The 18439-nt window shown below is 32.9% G+C and overlaps 1 protein-coding gene and 1 long non-coding RNA gene across 2 annotated transcripts in view; one reads left to right on the forward strand and one right to left on the reverse strand.

Moving 5' to 3' along the window:
* LOC143054484 (uncharacterized) overlaps positions 1–18439 on the forward strand; it is a 275789-nt gene that overhangs the window by 64401 nt on the left and 192949 nt on the right. The gene's annotated exons all lie outside the window — the stretch shown is intronic.
* LOC143055663 (uncharacterized) lies at positions 6337–9933 on the reverse strand. The gene is made up of 2 exons (XR_012972117.1): positions 9784–9933; positions 6337–6802 (listed from the first exon to the last, which is right to left on the reverse strand). It is a non-coding gene; the product is annotated as an uncharacterized LOC143055663 (long non-coding RNA).

Raw genomic sequence — 18439 nt, forward strand, 5'->3', positions numbered from 1 at the left:
ATAGCGTTCAAATCTGAATTGATGTTTATGAAATATGTATACGTAGACTAACATGACTAAGAGAGAAATAAAAAGATTTTTTTTTTAATATCTCACTACACAGCTACTTTTGCATAGGTACTATTTATGTACCAAAAATCTATAGTACTATGAATCTACTTTTAATATTCAGTACTATTTTGTTACATTAAAATCATTGTAATATTTAGGTACCTGTATTTTACAGTACTTGAAATTTTAGTAGAACATATTTTTTGGTAAACCGTTACATTTTCAGCATTATGAAGGTTTGTGTATTTTTAATCTCTTGAGATTTTCAAACATGAAATATTGTGATCACTGTTGGTATAATTTTTGTACCATTTATTTTAGTACAAATCAAGTACTGTATAATATAGGTATCTAAATATTACAATAATTTTAAGGTACAGAAATAGAAGGAAATCAAAAGTAAATTTCCAGTACTACAGATTTTCTGTACAGAAATAATAACTATACAAAAGTAGCAATGTAGACCTACAATATTTCTCAAAATTACAAAATTTATAGTGAAAACAGCGAATCTTCTACCTTTTTGTCTTCAACATTAAGTCAAGAACAATTCTTTGTGCTTGAAGAGTGCCAAGTGCAGACAGACCAAGAAATAAACCAAGAGATATTGGGTCTTACGAGATAATAGCACGTCAGTGCTTTTTTTTATTTTGTTTTCACTGTCATTAATCGAGATGAGGACTTTTAAGGCAGCAAGGTGATTTTTCTTAGGGGTTGAGTCTTTCCTACGCACAACAAAATCAACTTGTCCAATGATTTAATAATGAAAAATTTGTAGAGATGAGAACCCAAGTCAGATTTGGTAGCTGACTTGGGCTCTCATGTGGCGGTCGGTGGAGACTGATAGTGTTTGGGGGATTCTTTTACTCGGCCCTTGCTCTGGGCCTAACATGTTCTACAATTTGCAGGTTTGGAAAATGTGGTTAGTGGTAGCGGTGGGGTATACATATGAGTAACTCTGGTTTCTCCTCCACCTCATCTTATGGGGGCACTAATAACTGGAGTATTGGTAATTCGAGTGTTTTCCCCGGTCACTCCCCATGGAAGGTGGTGGTGTAACTATCAGGGGTTTTATGTTTTATGTCAACATAGGTCAGCTGATAGCCATTGTGTATAGGTAATCGGTAGTCACCCTGGCGCATCAACAAAATATTATAGAATACTCTGTAGCCAAAGTAATGCCACAAAGTAAAAATGTATGTTCTAGTCATGGAAATGTAAATACAAGTTGGTGTAATAAAATGTTTTATGTTTAATTCAAAGGATTGTTTTTGTATAAGTTGTAAAAGTTATAAATGAAAAACAGAGGATGGAACCTCTACACAAATGAGTATAATATACAGACAGTCTGTAGTATTTTAATTTTGGTATTTCTGAATTGCAATTAACAATAGACAAAGAGAGACAACTCTAGATTAATTTTTAATCACTTTGTGATTAAAGGAAGGACTTCAACATAGTTTAGAAAATACTTCAACAACTCTTGATCGTTGTTCCTCATCTCATTGCGATGCAAGACGTAACGGCCATACTACCATGACGGCCATAGGATGAAACGGCCATACCCCGAAAAGATGAAACGGCCATAGTACAAAAACGGCCATACTTTGTAAAGACGTATCGTCCATGATTGTTTTTTTTTTAAATGTTATAGATGAATTATTTTGATACTTATAGATGGTTATTATAACTTTTAAATAAATTATACTGTTTTTACCTTGTTCAACAGTTGTCTGTCCATCGGCTCTCAGTGAGGACAAACAATGATGTAGAAGGTATTAATTCTTAGTAATATATTTTATGGTTAATAATAAAATCAAAATAAGAAGATAAAACATGAAAAAATTTTGGTCATATATAAAAAGCAAAAAAACTGATTACAGTGGAATAACATCAATTAAGCAAAATGGGAAACTTGTAACAGACACAAAACAGAAATCCGATGCACTCAACAGGCAGTTTCAATCAGTCTTCTCAGAACCAAACAAAATCACTGCTACTGAATTTGAAAACAATCAGTACATGCAACAAAAAACAGCTTATCCTATCATGCCAGACATAAACATAACCATCAACGGTATCACCAAACTACTTTTAAATCTAAACCCATCAAAAGCAAGCGGACCAGACGAACTTAAGCCACGCCTCCTTAAGGAGTTAGCACATGAAATTTCACCTATACTGTGCATCATATATCAGAAATCACTAGACACTGGCGAAGTCCCCACTGACTGGCGTACTGCACATGTTTCTCCCATCTTTAAGAAAGGGTCCAAATATAATCCAGAGAATTATAGGCCTATTTCTTTAACATGCATATGTTGCAAACTTATAGAACATGTCGTAGTTAGCGCAATCATGACACACGCAGACAACCATAACATCCTGTATCCCCTTCAACACGGCTTTCGAAAAAACAGATCCTGTGAAACTCAGCTTTTGGAATTTATAGATGATGTCACTAAAAATATTGAAACTTCAAAACAAACAGATGTACTCATAATGGACTTTTCTAAAGCTTTTGATAAAGTCAGCCATAATTTATTATCACACAAACTAAATTACTATGGGATACAGGGGAAAACAAATGCATGGATACAGGGCTTTTTATCATGTCGTACCCAAGCAGTTATTCTAGAGGGTGAGACTTCAGGCTATGTCCCTGTGAAGTCAGGAGTGCCTCAAGGATCTGTTCTGGGCCCAAGTCTGTTTCTATTTTATATTAATGATATTCCAGTTGGGCTAAATTCCACCATACGCCTTTTCGCAGACGACACTATTGCTTATCTGGTTATAAAATCTAACAGCGACTGCGAAACCCTACAAAAAGATCTTAACACACTAGGCATCTGGGAACATACTTGGAAAATGGCTTTTCATCCTGACAAGTGATCACAAGTGTAATGTTATGTCCATCATGATATAGGTTATATGTGTGAGTGTGAATATAAATGTTTGAATATTGGGAGACATGTGTATGCAGTGGAATAAATGAATGAGTGACAAGAGCATATGAGAGAAAACGTACGAGATTGTTAATTTAAAAAATGTATATAAGATGAATGTCCTACATGTATGAACGAAATGTATATATGAATGGTTTGTGTATGTTGTATGTATGAAGAAGGTTTATATGTTTGGTGTTTATTTGTTTATTTGTATGACTGAATGAATAAATAAAATATATTAAAAAAAATATATCATCTTTTTGTTTCTTATACTAGAGTATACAAATAGTATTCAACACAATGAACAAAGCAAAAATAACATTCAGTATGATAAAAATGAAACTGGCCATCTTTTATCAGGTAATTAGCCAATCGGGTGCACATTCCTGTCAGATTTTACGGGTAATTTGTTATGTTATTGGAAAATTCTGCAGCAGTCTCTGTCTTGGAAAGATGTTCAGCAAATAGAATGACTCTAAACTATAAAAAAGAAAAAAAAATCAGAATTATTAAACAATGTGTCTGATGATCATGACAAATATAACTCGAACTTGATGAATTGCCTTCCTTAGAGTTAACCTTTACACTGAGTCCTGTTTTTAATTTCAACAAGACTGAGATTGAGAAGATTTTTATAGTTTAGAATAATATATATTTTTTACAGATATAATAAAAAGATCTGTAACATGTGCTTGTATTTATATATCGTCATTGACAGCGACAGTCAACATTCCTACAGTTTAAAATTCATATAAAATATGATGCCTTTATATCACATTACAATAAAAATGATTCTTCAGAAAATGTTTACAACTGATAATGAAGAAATAATCAATATACTTACATAATATGGCCGCAACAAGTTGTAAACACGAGCGATGATGATCAAGCAAAGATAACTCTTACAAGAATAAATAAAATCTTCTGTACAGAAAAAAAGTACTACACAATAATATTTATGTTATTATTATGAACAAATACTTATTTTTTGTATTATATTTTATGTAATAAACTCAATAAAAAAAAAATTAAAAGTGTTTTTCTAACATATTGCTCAGAATTGTACATATGATTAGTTATATAGGGGTATGATGTTTTTCTTTCACAATGCTTAGTTTGTATCAAACTTTAAAAAGAAATTTTAAATACAGTATGTTCAAACGTTTCATATCACGAATTTCTATTGATACATGTATCAATGTTAAAAAAATATATATTGAAATGATTTCTAAACAACACACAAAGCATTTTGTGAAAAAATAATAATTGTTGCGATTAAAATTCATCATTTGCAAAAGAATTTAGCAAGAGAAATATGTATTACCATTATATTTCATCCATCTTTTTTAATTATATTTTTCGTTTTTCTCGGACTTTACCTGATTAGACATACTCGGAAGTCACCTTGAACTCGTAACGATTTTGACAGAAAATCAATAATCAGCTGATTGCATTTTATAGCTGAAGCCAACAAAGAACTAATCAATAAATATGTTGATTGTATTGTTTGTCAATTTTTTTTAAATGACATGATTTAATAGCGTCAAACACATATCACAAATAGAATTTATCAACAACTTAGCAACACACGTGTTTTATTCAAACATGTGATATCTCCTTTCCTTTGGTCCGGAAAGAAAAACTGACAAAAGTGTTCAAAACCAAGAAAATTCTCTGACTTAAAACTTTATCCTTCAACTTTAATATAAATAATTGATTTAAGAGCGGACTTGATTAGTCGTTTTTACGACGCACGTGTTTAAAGCATAGTTTTACGCCTCATTTTATTTCATTTACGAAGGTCCAGAAAAGAAAAACTATGGTTTTGAAGAAATATATTCAATTGGTTGGGAACAACCCTTCATTTGAGGGGTAACCCTCCAATGCAATGACTGTCCCTTGAAAAATGGATCAATTTCAAGTGATGAAAAGCATGTGTTTTGTTGTAAAAAACACTTCTTCTCATTGAAACAGATACAAAGCGGATGTCAAAATTAAAACTTAAACTTTGAACTAATTTGTTATTCTACTTCATTAAAACGGAAATTTATAATTCAAACTCAACATCATATCAATCATATCAATTTTAAAGAAAAATCTATGGATTGGTATTTTAAAATTTAATTATTTTATGACAATTATACGAATTTTTTAGTCGATTTTAAATGTTTGTATTCAATTGTTAATTGTTTTGGTTTTCAAATTTTCACTCAGAAATTACAAATGTAGTAATATTACAGAAAAAAAAACAGACAAATAAAAAAATCGGGGGCCGAGTACTCCAGAAGGGTAAAGCAACAGTTCCATCTCCCCATGGGAATCCCGTCGTGTCACTCTTAATATATATTGATCAGTCAGTTCCGTTGATTAGTTGTCTTACAATAGGGACTCGATTCATTTCTCTTATCCCTAAGACGTCACCAAGTACAAAACATTTTCCAACACGAAGACTAGACCGAATTTAAAAGTATAAAATAAAAACAAATGCTCACCAGAATTTATGTTTATAATAGCTGTTTACGCTGAAAACTCTTTTTTATAATCTCACTCTTTCTATAATATTTATAAGAATTACAAAAATCATATGACAAAACCATGTATCGAACCCTTCTCCCCCTTCCATTTCCCCTTTTATATAAAGTTAAATACAATTGTTTGTACTTGAAGCTTGCCAAGTGGTATAAGTGTAAACAGACCAAAAAATAAACTTAGAGTTAACAGTACTTCAGTACTTTTAGTGTTGCCTCGTTTTCACTACATATTTTCTCTTTCTGTTTTCATTACTAATCGCGATGAGGTCTTTAAAAGCAGCACGGTGATTTTACTAACGTACTGCTCAGAAAGAGAAATATGATTAGTTATATGACATCATGATAATTTCTTTCATTAGGGACGACATCAAAAGTTCAATTCAGGATAAAAAAAATTTATTCATATATTTTTTTTCACTGACCCCCTACCCCCTCTCACTTAACTTTATTTTGGGAAAATTGATTGACCAATAGGGATATATAAACAATCAATGTCAATTAAACAAAACAATTTTGACCCCCAACCCCCAAACTATTTGAATTAATTTGTTCATCCTTCATTGATTTTTTGGTGTCGTCCCTTATGCGAAGATATATTTTCAACTTTTAAGAAATGTGATTGAAGGCCTTTTCAAACCGTGGGAAGATTGAAAGCTTAAAATGCACTCGTATGATAGGGTCAAGAAAGTTAACAATTAAAAAATACCGGTGACGATACTAATCATAATATTTCTAGATAATAATTGTACACTTAAATGAAAATTGTTGTTAAACTTTGTTACAAAAAATATGCAAAGACATGATGGTTTATGTTCAGTATTTATCGGAATAATTCCTATTACAAAAGCATGTGCCTTATCAAATGAGCCTACAATAAATCCCGAAAAGAGGAGCTTTCGACCTTCATATTGCTTCAGAGTCCATATGTTCAAACATGCATTGATCAGACGATTGGGCAAAGCTGGTGATATGACAGTTACTTTAAAAACAAAGGCTAAACATACAGCTCTCTCTGGTGTTCATTCTTTGTCCATGAAGCTGGTGCTATTTCGATCTTTGACCATACAGGTAACCGACTTCCTGTAGCTGTATCATATCTCCGTTGCTCTGCATGAATGAGGAGGTTTAATATAAACTCTTTGTATGGTAACACTGCACGAAAGTCCTTTTGTTTCCAGATCTGATACAAGTGTTTTCGGCGAATAATTCCAGTTTCTGACATTCTTCTGAAAGTTTCCTGTAATTCTTTTTTCTTAGGCCAAAATCCTACATCTGAAAAAAAAGGAAATTATTTTTTAGAGGAATGAAATATTTTTAAGTTTTCTATACCTGACCATTTGTTAACTTCAACGGAAAACTACAGTTTATGTAGCATAACAGTAAACATAAAGAAAGATGTCCAAACACTATGATGTACGAACGCTGCCCAAGGGGAGTACCAATGCAATGGAAAAGTTGCAGTTTGTCATATTCCTTACAAACTATAAACAAAGGTAGCATTTATCATCATCTGTACAATAATGGCTCTACAATATGATAAACATACATGACGGCGAACAATCCTACAAAGTATGAGAGCATTCTATAATGCAGTTTCATAGGAACTACATTTACAAGGCGTTGTGGTCACAATACTAAAACAAATGGTAAAATTTCCTTTACTCCAGTAAAACTGATCGAATAAAATTGATAATGAAGAAGGGTAGAGATAATATGACGACAATCAAGTATGAATCCCATTACTTCTATAAAAATGGTCCAATAGAATTGATGATAAGACAGGGTAGAAATAATATGACGGCAAACAACACTACCAAGTGTGAGTCCCTTTACTCCAGTCTACATGGTCCAACAAAACTTACGATAAGCCAATGTGGAGAGATTATGAAGGCAACGTATCATACCAAATATGAGTTCGTTAATCCTGTAAAACTGGTCGAATACGACTGATGATAAGACAGGTTGGAAATAATATGAAGACAAACAACCTTACCAATAGATATAAGAAGATGGAGTATGAGCGCCAATGATACACCTCTCCGACTTAGGACAGGTACACACAAATGCAGTGGGTTTAAACCTTTGTATAGGTACAAACCTTCACCCTTATCCAAAACAACAGTGTAAGATCACATCATATATAGAAAGACACACTACAAATTAGCAATTGAAATGGCTCAACTCAAACAAATTACATACAAGTGAACATACACTGAACAAATGAATTTGCCATAATGTTAATACAAAATCAATAAAATAAGGGGTGAATAAATAAAGGCAATTGTAGTGTACAGCTGTGAAATATTAAATAATTACCGAAAGTAAACCATAACCTTGAACAAATAACCTTCCCGCTGATTAGAATATTGTACACAGCTAAAGAAAATAATTCAGTTATAAGATATACATTATGAATGGAGAACGGACATATTTGTTCAAAATAAATAATTTTGTTGCTCATAGCACTAGAAACAAAAGTTACAACTAATAGTCATACTAAACACTTATCAAAGCTGGTATATCTTAAAAACAAGGAAACATTAAATAACAAATCAGAGCCTGTAAGCTCTGTAGGCAGTTAACCAAAAATCAAAGTAAACGTAATTATGAAAAATGTGGTAGTGTTATTACAATTTTATTTAATATTTGAAAGAACAAGCATGAAACATTCGTATATTGTACATTTATGTTTATTTAATGAATTGATTATTTAGGCACATTACTTAATATTTATCAAAGTTTTCAAAAGTAACGCATATATATATGTATAGTTGCAATGGTGAGTCTGCAGTGGTACAAGTTCACAATGATTCCAGTTGATCTACTTGGTAGTTAACGTTGGTACCAGTTGACTTTAGTGGTACAAGTTGACGTAGTACGAGTTTGTAACAGTATAAATGGACTTGCTTCCCTGGAAGGAACACTGAGTTTGGGTTCTCTGTTTACAAGTTATCAAGCAGAAGGGGGTTGGGTGACGCCTGGGATTCCCCCAAATTTTCATTTGATTTGTTTTATTGTCCCATACAAGTCTATATATTTAGGGGTTGGGATCACGGCCGTTCAATAGATAAAAGCACATTTTCAAATTGAAGGGGTTGGATGACCCCAGGGACACGCCATATATTTTATTTTATTTGTTTTATTGTCCTGTTCTCATTATTGAAGATCGCGTGTGTGTAACACTTACTGTTTTCGAGTAATAGTAATTTGAAAATAAAATACCATAGGGTTCTACGGTAAACCCCTCCCTGCTTTAGGCCCCTCAAAATACCCACAAATAATCCCTAAAGCTCAAACGAAAGGTTTGTTGCTCCGCTAGACATATTAGTCTAACATTTTATGAAACCCTAAGTAAATCTGACAAGCGCTCCGAGTTGTCTTCTGAGACGGTCCAGGTGGACTCTCTGGGACGAGTTGTTCCGCAGTTCTTAAAACATCGATCTGGTTGGTCGACGTTAAACAATATTCCTGCGCATTTTGCTATTTTGAAAATATAAACGACTTGTAATTACAAATTTTCGGCGATGAAATATTTCATGCACTTGTTCTTTGACATCTTACCTAAAGACACAGGGGATAATAAACTACGTACGGATTTCTATTGTGCACTATTTCCTATGTGCAACTTCAAATATTATGGGCCGTTCGACGTTCAGTTGAGGTTATTCTGGTCATATTCCAGAATTAAAAGTATGACAAAATGTCCAATTAGTTATAAATAACATGTTAGCTTGCTAGATTATAACAATGACACTTTTTTTCAGCATTCGTTGGGAAGAACACAAATCGAGGCTAAAAAATATAACAATTGTATTAACAGGTCAAACTAACATGAAAGGACGAATTGAAAGTAATCGGAGTTACTAATAGCAAATTAAAAGCCAAAATCAATTTATAATTTAAAAATTCTTTCATCAGAGACTACCAATTATGAATCCCTTTACTCCAGTCAAAATGGTCCAAAAGGGTGGAGAGAACATGACATCAACTTATCCTAACACGAAGACAAGTCTTAAAGTCAAACAGTCTCTAAAAGTTGGTGTGTTTCAGACGGACAGACGCACATACCTTTTATCTTTTAAACTGTTGGGCAATCAACGGAGGATAATAGAGAAATGCAAAGAAACAATAGTTATCAGCATGAACACAAAATAAAAAGCCTAACATAAGTTTTGTCCAATGGTCCAATTATTTACAACAATGACATCTTCATGAAGTAAGACAGTAACTCTTAGTTTTCAATTGATAAATACCTGTCACAAAAGATCTCATAACGTCCACCATGAGTAGCGGGTTAATTATAACATAAATCTTGAAGATTAAATACTTAATAATGTCTAATATATTAATCACAATGTTATAATCGAAGGCCATAAAAGTGTATCCGTTCGAAAGATCTGATAACGTCCACCATGAGTAACGGGTTAATTATAACATTTATAACATAAATCTTGAAGATTAAATACTTAATGTCTAATATATTGATGACAATGTTATAATCGAAGGCCATAAAAGTGTATCAGTTCGTAAATTTTCATTAACAAATACGTATGATGAAAAGTATTTTTTACATAGGTCAATTGAAAATATTTATTTGGGTGTTTTAGTAGTCTTTATATGATACCATATACTATAAGGTTGAACAGGTAGTTGACAACAATCTTACGAAAACATAAACACACGACTTTCATACTTATCTCAAAGTTATAATGCACATCAGTTTTGATGTAATATTGTTTTTGTAAAAACCGTCAATAAAATATGGCGGATAAAATTTTTACAGATCTAGTTTACTTGTATTTATTTACATTGACTTTAAATTATACGTGTTAGTATATGTCTATGCATATGGTAGATATATACTTGCTTGTTTTAGTTGGTTGTCAACTTTAAAAAAAAATGTGTTAAAACCAAATTATTCATAAAACATGTTATATTGAACATGTTTTAGAAGTGAAGTTTATGAAAATGGAATAAAAATAGCCAAATTACAAAATATTTAATTTATTTAGTTCAATTTAATATTCTATACCTTGTTAAATTTACATTTCTTTTTGTGAACGTAAATTAGTGTGTTTTTGCCAATTCTTTCACACAAAAGAGGCAAAAGGTACCATAGGGCCATTCAAACTCAAAGTCGAAAATAAACTGAAACAGCCAATGCAAAAAACGAAAAAGACAAGAAGACTAACACCCGTTAACATAAAACTACATAGAAAACTAAAGACAGATCAATAAGGACCTTACCAAAATTCAGGGATCATCTAAGACTATTTACGATATAAAAATCACATATAGTTATAAAAAAGCGCTAAAAGAACAGCACTAAAAATCAGAACAACACGAACCCGTTTTATACAAAACTAGGAGTGATCACATGTGCTAAGGGTGACGACCCTCTTACACATTTGGCACCTATCGTGCTGTTAATAGAAGTACGCATCCAGTAGTAATTTGATTCAGTAGGTCACATTTGGGGAAAAGAGGACGGTATTGTGGTATAAAAAATTTGAACTTACATGTTGTACAGATATTCTATAACGGTCAACCAACTCGTGATGGCGTCTTTAAAATTTCAAAGGGATGATTTCAACTTCTGCACCCGGAAATCTTGGTTTAACAGCGTATTTGATAGGAATGAACTAAATGTTCGGCAGACTTTTACAAAAGTTGTGGTATCTTTTTTTTAATTCAAACTTACAATCAGCTTAAAGCATGTATGCATGTTTATATCATTTAAAAATGATTTAAAACCATTTTCTACATTTGAAAATGCCTGTACCAAGTCAGGAATATGACAGATCTTGTCCATTTGTTTTTGATGTGGTTTTTTTTTTTGATTTTGCCATGTGATTATGGACTTTCCGAATTGATTTTCCCCTTAGTTCAGTATTTTTGTGATTTTACTTTTTAAATACTTCATTTTTGTTATTAATACACGTGATACTTTTTTTCAAATATATTATTTTTGAAATGAGTGGGTTTTTTTGACTGATTGTTTTAGATAAGTAAAGTACATGTATAACGTGTAATGGATGACACAAAACGTACATACAGGCATACGTTCGCATACTCCTCACACTTATATATTTGAATATACACTAAAATTGTTATCTAGTGTACCAACTGTAATAAAAATATATCGAAATTACAACGAAAGCTGATGTGAAAAGAAATGAGAATATTTAAAAGAAACCTTTATTTTATATTTTGCAGGTGCAATAAATGAAATTGAAACAGGTCTAACAGAAGGAGAATAATTGCATATGTGTCGATGAGAAAACTGATAAAGTACTGTACTGATCAAGACTAGTGAGTCTTCAACAGAAGACACATGTCTTTACATTATGTCATGTAAGGCGAAGAATCTTTACCAATAGACATTGATCAGATGTTCGATTTATTAGTGTTATATTGATATCTTACTATACTCGATTCTTTTTTCAATGGCTTATACTTTGTATCCGTATCATTAACGTATAAAGAGTTGATATATTATTTAATTTGATGGATACTCGGGTGTAATCTTATTGAATTGTACTCGCTGTCCGTCTCATAAACGTATACTCGGGTGCTACTTCATTCAATTTGATGTTTACTCGGGTGTTATATTATTGATATATATATATACATATATGCTGTTGTTTTATATTTGGTCGGGTTGTTGTCTCTTTGACACATTCCCCATTTCCATTCTCAATTTTATATATATATATATATACTGAGGGAAATGATACAACAGTCAATGGCAGCAAGCAAGTGTACACAAAAGTGACAACGACTGCATATCCGGCAATATGATAGCTATATACTATACTTCTATGATGGAGGAACCAGACAACCGCCATATGAAAACAATATAAATAATCGGCAATGATACAGCAAATGGGTTAACATAAATCAAACGAATCCATGTATGTATATATATATAACTCGTCTAAACATCAACCCAACAATGTTATATCTGTAAATTTGCTTTCGCAAATTTTTGGTTCTTCCCTCGTCGGGATTCGAACTAATGCTACTGTGATATCGTGACACCAAATCGCCTGCACTGCAGCCGTCCCGCTAGAGCACACGACCACCTGGGCTCTAAAAAAAAGAGCTTTCGCTGGCCGTGTGTTACCTTTCCACGTCAGTTTTTAATCTAGCGGCGTACTGCAGTACATGATATATAAGGCATGAAGATGTTATTGTTACAGATCAGCTAAATTATCTATAGTAAAGGATCCTACAAATGAATGTAAGATACAGTCACAGAAAATAATTATATTTATAAGTACGTCTGAGTCAGTGACAACCCTACAACAGATGTATCCATCGGATCGCCATCAATGATGGTGATACATGGCTGTGTACATAATGTATATACAACTCGTCTAAACATCACCCAACAATGTTAGATCTGTAAATTTGCTTTCGCAAATTTTTGGTTCTTCCCTCGCCGGGATTCGAACCCATGATACTGTGATATCGTGACACCAAATCGCCTGCACTGCAGCCGTCCCGCTAGACCACACGACCACCTGGGCTCTCCAAAAAAAATAGGTTTCGCTGGCCGTGTGTTACCTTTCCACGTCAGTTTTTAATCTAGCGGCGTACTGCAGTACATGATATATAAGGCATGAAGATGTTATTGTTACAGATCAGCTAAATTATCTATAGTAGAGGATCCTACAAATGAATGTAAGATACAGTCACAGAAAATAATTATATTTTGGTTCTTCCCTCGCCGGGATTCGAACCCATGCTACTGTGATATCGTGACACCAAATCGCCTGCACTGCAGCCGTCCCGCTAGACCACATGACCAACTGGGCTCTCATAAAAAGAGCTTTCGCTGGTCGTGTGTTACCTTTCCTCGTCAGTTTTAATCTAGCGGCGTACTACAGTACATGATATATAAGGCATGAAGATTTTTTTGTTACAGATCAGCTAAATTATCTATAGTAAAGGATCCTACAAATTAATGTAATATACAGTCACAGAAAATAATTATATTTATAAGTACGTCTGAGTACAACAGATGTATCCATCGACAGTTTTAATCTAGCGGCGTACTACAGTACATGATATATAAGGCACTGACTCAGACGTACTTATAAATATAATTATTAAAAGGAAAACTAACACACGGCCAGCGAAAGCTCTTTTTATGAGAGCCCAGGTGGTCGTGTGGTCTAGCGGGACGGCTGCAGTGCAGGCGATTTGGTGTCACGATATCACAGTAGCATGGGTTCGAATCCCGGCGAGGGAAGAACCAAAAATTTGCGAAAGCAAATTTACAGATCTAACATTGTTGGGTTGATGTTTAGACGAGTTGTATATACATTATGTACACAGCCATGTATCACCATCATTGATGGCGATCCGATGGATACATCTGTTGTAGAGTTGTCACTGACTCAGACGTACTTATATATATATAATACCCGGTTTTGGTCTAATTAATATAAACTCCGGTGTTATGCTTTGATGCTATGTAATTCAATTTAATGTAGCCTCGGTTTCTATCTCATTGGTACACATGCAGTTTATGTCCCAATGATGTACGAGGTATTGTTGTCTCAATGATATTCAATAGGCATCTCACTGACGTATACTCGTTTGTAATTTAATGTACTTTTTTTCGGCTAATCTATCATTGACATATACATAATGGTTATATTATTGAAGAATACACAACTGGTTGATGATCTATATATAACTTATTAACGTACAGCTGTATTGCATGTAATGACGAATGCACATCGTTAGTTTAATGAACTGTTATTCGTTTTGTGTAACACTTTAATTTGTAATAATTACATTAGATGTATGTTTCATTATAACACTTTATTCTGATTGGCTAACTGCACATCACGTGTTATTCCGTAAGCAGTTGTAATGCTCAATACAACTTTTCATTCATGATAACACGTGGTCCAACAATAAAGTGCACAGGTGAATTAATTAAAAAAATATATAGAATTCGTGTTTTCATGATCATAGCTAAAAAATGTAATTATAAGTATTGAATGCTTCTTTTTGTAACTTTATAGGGTTGTAAAAGCGTTGACCGTGCGCACATTTTTAGAATGAAGCGCTTCCGCGCTTCATACAAAATGTACTTCGGTCAACGCTTTTACACCCCAATAACTTTACAAAAAGAAGCATTCAATTCTTAAGTTATCTTAATAACAAATAGCAAATTGTTTTCATATTGGCACTGACGTAAATAAGAGAAACTGTCTCATACATGGATTCGTTTGATTTATGTTAACCCATTTGCTGTATCATTGCCGATTATTTATATTGTTTTCATATGGCGGTTGTCTGGTTCCTCCATCATAGAAGTATAGTATATAGTTATCATATGGCCGGATATGCAGTCGTTGTCTCTTTTGTGTACACTTGCTTGCTGCCATTGACTGTTGTATCATTTCCTTCAGTACTTTTGGCTTCCACATTATTAGTGTTACAACTAGCGGTTGATGTGCCATTGACGACAGTACTTTCAGTTGTCATATCATTGACGTTAGTTCTATATCATGTATATGTTAATGTGTCATTTACCTTAACACTATCGGTTTTAATTTAATTGAAATCACTACTTTCGGTTGTCATATCAATTACGTCTATTATATCGTTTTCCATATCAGTAACGCCCTTTCTATCGGTTGTCATATCATCAACGTCACTTCTATCGGTTGTCATATCATTTACGTCACTTCTATCGTTTGTCGTATCACAAACATCACTACTATCGGTTGTAATATTACTAACAACTGTTCTATCGGTTTTCATATCATCAACGTCACTTCTGCCGGTGATCGTATTATAAACATATACTCTATCGTTAGTCATATTATTTAAGTCACATCTATCGTTTGTTGTATCATTAACATCCCATCTTTCGTTTGTCATATCATTTACGTCACTTCTTTCGGTTGTCATATCATTTACGTCAGTGTTATCGATTAACGTCCCTCCTTTCGATTGTCATATCATTAACGTCATCATCTATCGTTTGTCATGTCATTAACGTGACTTTTATCGTTTTTCATATTATAAACGTCACTTCCTCCGGTTTTTCTTTTTGTTATCTTATTACTAACGTCAATACTATCGATTTACATAATTTTCGTCAGTACTATCCGTTGTTGTATCATTGACGTTGGTACTTTGAGTTGCCGTATCATGAATGTCAGTTGTATTTGTAGTTGTTTAGTGAATTCAATTATTAAGGTTGACCTATATTTGACAACGGAACTATTGCATGCTTTGGTTAACGTATCATTTATGTCAGGTCTTTTACTAGTTACCGTATCATTTACGTCTATTCAGTACTATCGGTTGTTGAATCTTTGATGTCAGTTCTTTTGGTTGCCATATCATGGGCGTCAGTGTTTTGAGTTGCATACATTTTTCATTGATTTCAGTAAATTCGCATCGTTCACGTCAGTTCTTCTAGCTGTTGTTGTATCATTGTCATAAATATTTTCAGTTGCCGTATACATTTATTTCAGTTATATAGCTATAGGTTGTCGTATCATTACCATGATTACGTCTGTTCGAGCTGTGGTTGTATGATTGACGTCATAATTATCGCTTACCGTATTATGACATCAGTGGTTTGTTTGTTGTTGTTCATGGACGCATATTAAACATCGTTACTCATACAAACATGTTTATCAAATTTATACAGTCAATGATTTAAGTTTCGATCTTTTCTCACGTTAACTTCGGAGTCAAAATGAGAACTTGGAAAAGGCCATGCCAGAATGTCAAAAGATATAATATCAAATGGTATTCACCACATTTTCGAATCCTTTACTGACTTGGCTCTATTTAGGATATTAATAATATTTCGGACATAATCTATCATTGGTTTATGCAACAGCTTTTATGTCCCGCATACGAAATTTTTACATGTATTCCTCGTGTCTAAGGGAGATATGAAAATTTATTTACACTAGAAAAATCATATTTCATGAAGAAATTATCATATCTTCCTAAGTCAAGGGAAACGAATGATTTTATACAACCCAATTCTATGTATGCTTCATATTGTCTATATCTAAAACAAGTGTGAATTGAAAACATTTATTGTCACCAATAACAATGGGGGAGGGGTGGGATGACGAGCGGGGTTCCTGGAAACCCGTACTTTAACATCCCTAAAACACATTCAATTGCAATACATAATAGATTTTTTTTAAAAGCATGAATATAAGAAATTATGAATAGTGTTCACTACAAATAGTTTCAACGATATCAAAAGAAAAAACATTTTTGGAAATACCAATAGCGAACAAAATACTAAGCTGAACACTTCTTTGCTTACAGGTAAATGTTTTGATCCCAGTCATGTTTCTCTATTCTAAAGCAATGATCTTTAAACAAAGTGGAATCTAACTCTCGGACCCCCTGGAGTGCCCAGTGTCGACTCGTAGAAAGGGGGGGCGGGGTGAGGTCCAAGTATATTAATAATGTGTACGTAAAAATGCAAGCTCGTTGATTAAGTGACATGATGAATAGATACACAACATACAAGTATCACATTAGTAACAGTTGTAAAGTTTGAAATGCACAAAAAACTTTGCTTTAGCATTTTTGGTAATAACGAAACTTGAATCGTTTTGTGACAAAAACAACTGATGTAATAGTGTAAGGTTTGGCTATAGTAAAACATTGTCCAGATCAGCATTTTAAAAGTCAATCGTCAGTTGTTAACTTAAGCCAAGGAGTAGAGAATGTCTTGGACAGAAGATATACACACAGAATAATTTTTTTCTATATATAATTGGATTTCAATGAGGTGGAACAGCGACGGTCGGGTCAAACCTTACCCTCGAAAATCAGTATTGCATCTTTTCTATATTGCTCTGTAAGTTCCTGATATTATGGAGTACGAGCTTATAATTTCTGCATGTTAGCGAGCACCCAATCCTCTCCCTAATCTGGTTCAGTAGTGTAACAGTGCAACATCAGAGAAAACTATAACAAGCGGTTAAACTAGCCTGAAGTCATCAGTTTAATCCAAATAGAAATACATCTAACTATAACACAGTTGAATTTTCATCAGTAACATGTTTTATGAAGTACTATATGATTAAAACAAGTACTATATGATTAAAACAAGTACTATATGATTAAAACAAACACTATATGATTAAAACAAGTACTATATGATTAAAACAAGTACTATATGATTAAAACGTTATTAGGTAGTAATGACTACTACTATAAAGAACAAATTAAAGATTGTGTCTGAATTGGCAATTAACATGCCTTTTCTTTTAAGCAGTCAAAACATGCAAACTTTATAGATTTTAATTAAATAAAACATCTGACATCTGATTATAGCTAACAACATATTAAACTACTTAAACGTAAGCAAACATATTCGATTTTTTCTTTCAAAAGGGGTAGCACTCTTAACTAATTTCTCTTGTCATTAAAAGATTTTTTGAAATAAGGTTGGCAAATGCAATACAAATATGTGTTTTCATGTTAAGAACATTATATTCCGTGTGTTATTTAGGGAAATTTAACTCGTAATTAAGACAACCTTTCACCCAATTGTCACCGCACGACTTCTCAATTTTCATGATTAAGTTAGCATGTGTTTAAGTGTTGATGTCTTCACATTTTTATTAAACGAAAATGTAATTCGGTCAATAAGAAAGAATCCCAGGAAATTAATTTTATAAAAAGTTACAAATACAGAACATTTACAGTTTAGATTTGACATTTCTATTATTGGGACACTGTCATGTCATCACAGGAGTCTGATTAACACAGAAACGAAAAAGTTTCGAAGTTGGAGACTGCTGAAAAACAAAAGTTATAAATTTGAACAACTGCTTGAGCCTTAGAGTAGTATGATAAATTGATTTTAATTTTATCGAACAATAAATATAAAGA

This window comes from Mytilus galloprovincialis, chromosome 12 (genome assembly GCF_965363235.1).
Source record: "Mytilus galloprovincialis chromosome 12, xbMytGall1.hap1.1, whole genome shotgun sequence".
Taxonomy (NCBI): Eukaryota; Metazoa; Mollusca; class Bivalvia; order Mytilida; family Mytilidae; genus Mytilus; species Mytilus galloprovincialis.